We start from the raw sequence: 8,010 nt of genomic DNA, 5'->3' as shown, positions 1-8,010 counted from the left end.
TGATTTTTCTTTGTGTAAATAGTTCTTGGTCTTCATTTGAAATTCGGAATTCATTTTGAATCTTCGAATTTGTTTACGTAGAAAATTCCTATGATTCACTTTCCTTTTATGTTGAGAGGGTTTGCAAAGGATGGATTTGATGTTGTCGGATGCAGAATTTGCAAAATTCAATAGATCTTTTGTGGATGAATGCATATCCTTTTAACTCTTATCTCGCTGATAAATTACTTTTACTCTTGAAATTCTGTCAAAAATTAAATAAATTTGGGTAAATTGTGACTAATTCGTTATCTTTAAAGGAAGTTTTAGATAACTTATTTCTATAAAAGAAAAATTATCATTTTGTTTGAGTAAAAAATATTTTAAAATATATTTTATCTTTATATTTATATTTATTATATTTATTTTTATATTTTTATTCAAACTTTTATACTAAAAATTTGGATTGGAATGATGGAATTGGGTAATGCAACACACGAGCAGCAATCTGAGAAGGGAATGCCTTCTGTGAGGACTTTATATCAGAAGTTGGCCTCCATTTTGGTACATGAAAAAAACTTGAGTAGTTCGAACCCCGTGTGGTCAGCCCGTGGTTATGTACGAACCTGCTATCTATCAGTGTTTAGTGGTTTTATTCGCTCGGCCACTTGGTAGCATTCTTAAACGTTGGAAAATGTCAAGTAAAAGTTTTTCTTAGCATTTTAAAAGTATTTTAAAAATTTTTCTCAAGCTTTATATTAATAAAGGAAAACAATACAGTCAAATCTCTGAACAACGGCCACTGACGGGAACATAAAATGTGGCTGTTGTCTGGAGGCTATTGTGTATGTAGTTTTGATGAAAAAAACTTTTAAAATAGCCATTAGAGTTTTTATTGGAAGATCTACTATATTGTGTAATTATCAATTTTCTTTACCAATAGGCTGGCCGAGTGATATTTTACGGATTTCCTATAACACCTAAATAGGGTCCAACTTTCCATATTGTGTTACTCCATGTTCCTATATTACAAAAGTTAAAAAATTAAGTTATGAGTGAACAATGTATTTTTTTTTCTTTTTGTTTATTTTTTGAAAATTATGCACCTGGTTTGAATTCGCTCTGGATGGCAATAACTGTGCTTTACACGTACGCGAAGTTATCTTTATACACGCAATATCTTTACAGGATATTTTCCATTCAATGCAACGCCGCGTATGTTGCATCGAATGGAAAAGATCCTGCATGAATTAATTGTAAAAGCCTTACTGTCCTTACAGAAATTATTACTACAGGTGATATAATGAAGGAATTTTGTTTTTTCCTGAACTAACTCTCATTACTGTGCCAATCTTTAAACACCAGTATAAAGTCCTATTAATAAGTAAAGTCTAAGTAGACAATTAACAATAATATCCTGCATGAATGTTTCTGATACGTTGGGTCTAAACACAGGCATCGCGGGAACTGTACAGGAGGGTCTAATGATGTGTTCACTTGTTTATAATCGATCAGCGCAAATCGCAACCGTCAATCTCGTAACGGTCAAATCGTAACGGTCAACTCTTTGATAACAGGTGCGTGTCTGGGAATTGTAACGGATAAGTTACGGCGGCGCTGATCGATTATAAACAAGTGAACACATCATTAGACCCTCCTGTACCTCTGTTCAGACCGAAAAGTTATTTTCAGCAGACGAGTCTCAGTGTGGTCTGGCATAAAAAGTATGTTTTTGCATATTCAATGGATAATAAATCTAGTGATCTCTCAGGCCAAGACAGAAGTGTATCGTGTCTTGCTTCTCCTGCAGACATATGTCGCGCGTGGTCGTGCACAATGGATGGCGAATAAAGAGTTCCTTATGCAACAAAAGCAGTTTTTCAGAACTTGCAGACATCTTGTAATGTGTGACACTTTTCCATTATTGCTGAGGCATGATTAATAATTTTTCCGAATATTAGTTATCATTAATGTTAGATTTTGATTATCATTAATTAGAATTATGTTTATCAAATAGTTATTTATAATTCAGTTTCATGATTTAATTTATCGTATTACAATAAAGAAATTTTAATCTTAAATCGTTAATCTCTTTTAATTTTAATGAAATAATTTTTAATATATTGTATTTTAAAAAATTTTAAAAACGCTTTTATTGCTTATGATTTTCTAGATGGAGATAGTGGGTGTGACCGCCAATAGCAGTTCAGAAATCTTTAGAAACAATATGCCTTACAAAAGTTTTTACTATCTGTTTTATTCTGCATGCTATTATATGTTTTATTCTGGTAAATTCCCAGAAGTGGATACAGCTGCGCCCTATGCACTATCTAAAACTACTCTTAGCAACCACATCCCACCATGTACAGTACAATACCACAGTGCATGTACAACACTACAGTGCATTTACACACACATTTACTACAGTGTTTATCGGGTTCCGGAATGGGTAGGATGGTGAGGCGAGGACATTCCCTAAAAATTATTAAAATATTAAATAGAACTGGATGAAATTTAAGTTGTAAGATTTCGTAAAATTCATGTCTGATGCTCTAAATTCTTTATTGATGATATCCGATACTCAAAATAAATATACAGTGTAATATTAATGGGTTCGTTGAACTCTTATAAAATTTTGAAGGAAGAAAATTTAATTTGTTAAGTGATTTTGGCCGATTATAGTGTTCACATAAAGTATATTATAGTAAAGGAATTGCCTAAAAGTGTAAATACATTTAATCTTTAAATAAATGAGCGTATATATGCAAGGGCGTCGCCAGAGGGGGGCAGAGGGGCAGTTGCCCCTCCCTAGACATGCGAAAAAAATTATTTAAATGCTAAGTCATTTATTGCCCGATTTATAATTCCCGCGCGATGCGACCTGAAACGCACACCTATGCGTGTTTATGTTGAATGTAAAAACGATGCCATGCATTTGTAATAAATATAATTTTTTTAAATCATAAAGTGACATATCTTTTCTATAATAAAGTTATCTATTGGACTGCGTTATTTTCATGAGAAAAACAACAAAGTCCAAGAAGTGTTTGTTGGATTTGTTGAGCTAAAAGGTCTGGATGCGAAATCTATCGCACAAACCATTGATGAATTTTTGACAAAAGAAGAACTTATTCCAGTAAAATGCGTTGGATTAGGATTTGATGGTTGTTCGACAATGTCCGGAAAAGAAAGTGGTGTACAAGCAATCTTACGCAAAAAATACACTAAAGCTTTGTTCTTTCATTGTTCTTCGCACAAACTAAATCTAGTAATCAATGATCTCAATGCTCTGCCTGAAATTCGGAACACCATAGGAACCACGAAAGACATTATTTCATTTTTTCGGGAATCAATTTTGAGGAGGAAGTTAATACCTAATATTTCCACGCTCTGCGAAACAAGGTGGAGCGAGAAACATAAAACCATCAGAGTTTTTAAGGATAATTTTCATGTTATAATGGAGGCCTTAGAAACTTTATCGCGTGATGGAAACAGTGCGACTCGAAATCATGCATTCCAGCTCCGTGCCGCCGCTTCAAGAGTTTCGTTTATTCTGTGCCTTTTGTTGATAGCCAAATACTCGGTTTTGATGGAACCCGTGGTAAACGTACTCCAGTCTGTAACTTTGGACGCGATCAAGGCCTCGCAGCACATTAAGAACATTATGCAATTGCTTAAAAGACACCGCGATGATGCCGATAAAGTCACAGATGAAATTTTAAGGGATGCTTTTGTCATTGCAAAAACACTCGGACTGGAGGAGGACATGACATCAGTGCCGCGCATTTTTGGAAGACAAAGTTATCGAAGCAACCATCCAGCAAGAAGTCCTTCAGAATACTGGAAAAGGTCTTTAATAATACCATACCTGGACATTATTAATTCTCTTAAAGGACGATTTGTAAAAGAAAATACTCCATCATTCGCATTATCTAAATTACACCCGGCGCAAATGCAAACCATGTCCATGGAAAGTCTCACAAAAGCTTGCCAAACTTTCTCTCAATTTTACGATTTACCAAACATAAAATACGAAATTGAACTGTGGCAACAATTGTGGCAGGATAAACCCAATGTAACTGAGCTGGCCGTTGTGGATGTTCTAAAAGAAACGAAAACTTTCTTTCCCGAAACGAGTAAAGCGCTAAAAATTTTGATTACTCTACCGTGCACAACGTGTACTGTAGTTTGCCCCATCCCTCACCACCCGGTCGCCCCATTATGGGCCTGGCCGAACCCATAATGGGCCTACTAAAAGAGGCCCTCTTAATACCCACAGGGCGGAAAGAGTTAAAAAAAAAACGTGTACTGTAGAGCGATCCTTTAGCAGCCTGAGACGGATGAAAACCTGGCTAAGAAGTACCATGGTGGAAAGTCGCCTCAATGGTCTTGCAATGATGAGTATCCATAGAAAGATCATCAATGAGAACATAAAGGATTTTAATAATAAAGTAGTAGAAAAATTCACCAAAAACCCAAGAAGATTATGTTTTAATTAAAATAATCTTCTTAAGCTTCTTAAAATTTATGAATCGTTTTTATTTTACCTACATACAATTCATATCCTTTATCAATTTATATCATCTTGCCCCCCTGGCCCATTGGCTGGCGACGCCCTTGTATATATGTGTGAACTATATGCGTTTATATGAATTTCTTATGAATTGTATGTATCTGTAATAAAAATATATCAAATGAATGTGCATTCGAAAGAGTAACTTCATCTAAATATTGCATAAGAGAAATATGAAAAAATACTTATTATCAAACACATGATCTTTCATCTAAATATATATTGAGATAGAAGATTCATACGCTTGATAATATTTCCTCCTGCCTCCATTAAAACAGTTTATAAACTAATATCAGATTTTTATGTAATATAATTATCATTATTTTTTTTGTAAAATATTTATTAATTAAAACACAAAATAATGCGACCGAACCCATAACGGGCATGACATATTCCTATTACGATGAGCAGTTAATGCCATATAACGGATTTATTAATGGAGTGTAATTCACTTCCTGTTTGGTGTGTAATCTCTCCTGTTATCTGAAACTTTGCCCAAAGTTTTTTAAGCTGTTTCTGTAGCAAACAAATCCATTATGGGTTTAGCCAGACGCACAATGACGTGGCCGGGTGTGAGGGACAGAGTCCAACATATCTGGACGGAGCACTTACTGAAAAATTCGTGGAGTTTTTCGACTCGGTCGAACTTGGATCCCGGGTCCCTCAGAGCACTAGGCTGTCACTTTAACCCCTCGGCCATCTGGCTATCATTCCAAACTCTGGATTTGATACTTTGAGGCAAATTTAATGCATTTGATATCTCTATTTGCGACTGGTACAGTACATCCAGGATTTCTATCAGTGAGGGAGTTAGGAAGGGTAATACCTCCCGGAGATTGAAAAATACCCCTCACACGATTTCATATAAACAGTTTTGTAAAAACACACATACGAGTATGTATACATAAACAATAATCATTTATGTAAATACGTATATACAGGGTGAGCCAGGAGAAGAGGGAAACAAGTTGGGAAATGATAATATGGATCACTGTAAGCAAAATACTTTATATGAACATGGGTATTATTCTCAGTAGTTTTAATGATACAATAGTTGTAAGTTTCCTCGCACATGCTTTAATAATGAACGTCAATACACTTTACAACTGTCTGAAGATACTGTGTCGTTTATTCTAGTTACTCGGCGATGACTATATCTCGGTTGACAAAATTTGAGACGCATCATAGCATCTCCCAGAAACGGATGGACACACTAATAATGATAGAGTTGTAAAGTTCGATTGTAAAGTGTGTTGAGGTTCACAGTTCAATTTTTGAATATTTGTTGTGAATATAACACGTATATCATTCATTATTATTGTGCATGTTAGCAACTGTCAACAGCTGTATCTTTAAAACTATTATTTTTTGCTTACAATGACCTATAGTATCATACTCGTAACTTATTTCCCTCTCCTCCTGACTCACCCTGTAAATATTAAATAAATTAAGTATAATATATAAATATAAATGATATATATTACCTAATCAAATATACAATGAGGACAATGGGGTGCGATGAACCTCGATTAACTCGCAGTCGACTTAAATTCGAATCCGGATTTACAGAGCTGCAAGTTGATGTCTTTAGGGGTTCATCCACTCTGAAAGGGTTCGAATTTGTGAGGGTTGTGCATAGATATGTTGGTTCTAACCCTCATCGAGCGCCCATATTTAAATAATTCTATATACAAAAAATAATACTTACAAATATCTAAAGAGAGAATTTACGCTGAAAAAATGACAATGAAGAAATATTACACGTTCGGTTCTAAATAACTAAAAAAGAAAAATCAGTAAATAGTGATAATACTTTTATCAATAATCAAATAGAATTTGTTGCAATTTATCCAACTTTTAACTTTGACCGACAATTATTGTTGTGATTCATCATAATTTCAACAGGAAATTTACAAACATTTATATAGAAATTACGATTATCTTAAAAGATTTTTTAAGATAATTTTTAATTTTTTGTTACGAATTTTTTATAGAATTTTTTAAATTTAGATAATACAGTCGAACCTCCAATCAACGGCCATCTCTATGAACAGCGGTAAAGTATATATAACTTTCGAAAGTCAGTTAACCAATATATATATATATATGCTCGTACATAGTGTATATATCGGATAAATAATTTATGATATATAAATATCTAATATATATATATATATATATATATCGGTTAACAGACTTTCGATTCACCCTTTAGGTAAGGCTGTATGTGCGTGTGTACAGTACATGGATGTATATGTGTGTGTGTAAAACACAATTTACAAATTATATTTCGATGATTTATATGAGAATAACATAAACACTAAATTTTAAAAATATACATTTTCGATCTTTGATATAAACAAATTAAGATTAGATAAAATTTAATTCGTATTTTTTTTTGTGTGTGTGTGTGTTAAATTCCAGTGCTACAGCTATAAAGACGTAAATATTAATTTTATAATATATTTTTATTGAAGCGTTTATTATCAATTATTATTATTTACTTAGTTAAAATAAATAAATTATTTACTTTTATTTTAATACACTCAGATCCATGAACAACGGCCACAAACGAAAAAAATGGACCTTGCTCGTAGGTTATTTTGTATGCATTTTTGTTCAAAAAAGTTCCTGAAAGAAATGGCCGCTGTTTATTAGAAAGTGACTTGTTTATTGGAGGTTCGAATGTGTTTTAAAATTGCATTTAAAATGTGCAAGAATATGCTCCTGAGATTATACAATAGCCAATTAAAAAGTGTTTTGTAATCAATATGATTATGATGTTACATGATGCTGCTTGGATCTATAGTTCCCATGCTCAACATGGTAATTAATATGTTAAGGATTTGCATATCATTTTACAAGATCTAAGTATGCTGGAGTAGTTAAAGTTTTCTCGACATTAATTAGATTTTTAATATCTCAATAGACTTGTCTCAAGTTTTACTGATTAACAAGTTTGATTAACAATAAGGTCTGACCCTCAATGGGGTCAACCGTCACGAGTGAAAAATGGAGCACAATGCACTAAATTATTATGAAAAATTATAAAGATTAGAACGATAAAGTATAAAAAATTATTTAACATATATATTTTTGTATAAAAATAAGACAATGCATTAATAAAAGTAAGAATACCGTATACTTCTTAGTATATGCCTGTTGTGCGGCCGGATGGCCGAGCGCTCAAGGTTAGCAGCCGACCGCCGTGGGGGACATGGGATCGAATCCGGACAGTCGAAAAATTCCCAGGAATTTTTCGGGAGGTGGTCCGTCTGGATATGTCGGTCCCCGTCCCACACCACCCAGCCGCCCCATTGTGGCCTGGCCGAACCCATAATGGGTTTGCTATAAGTGGCCCTCTTAGTGCCCAGTGGACGGAAAGTTACAAAAAAAAAAAAAAAAAAAAAAAGTATATGTCTGCTTGAAATTTGCCACGTACTTTCATTTTCTTCACA

This window comes from Centruroides vittatus, unplaced genomic scaffold (assembly GCF_030686945.1).
Source record: "Centruroides vittatus isolate TY-2023 unplaced genomic scaffold, ASM3068694v2 contig_371, whole genome shotgun sequence".
Classification (NCBI taxonomy): Eukaryota; Metazoa; Arthropoda; class Arachnida; order Scorpiones; family Buthidae; genus Centruroides; species Centruroides vittatus.
Note: the sequence above shows the minus strand (reverse complement) of the source record.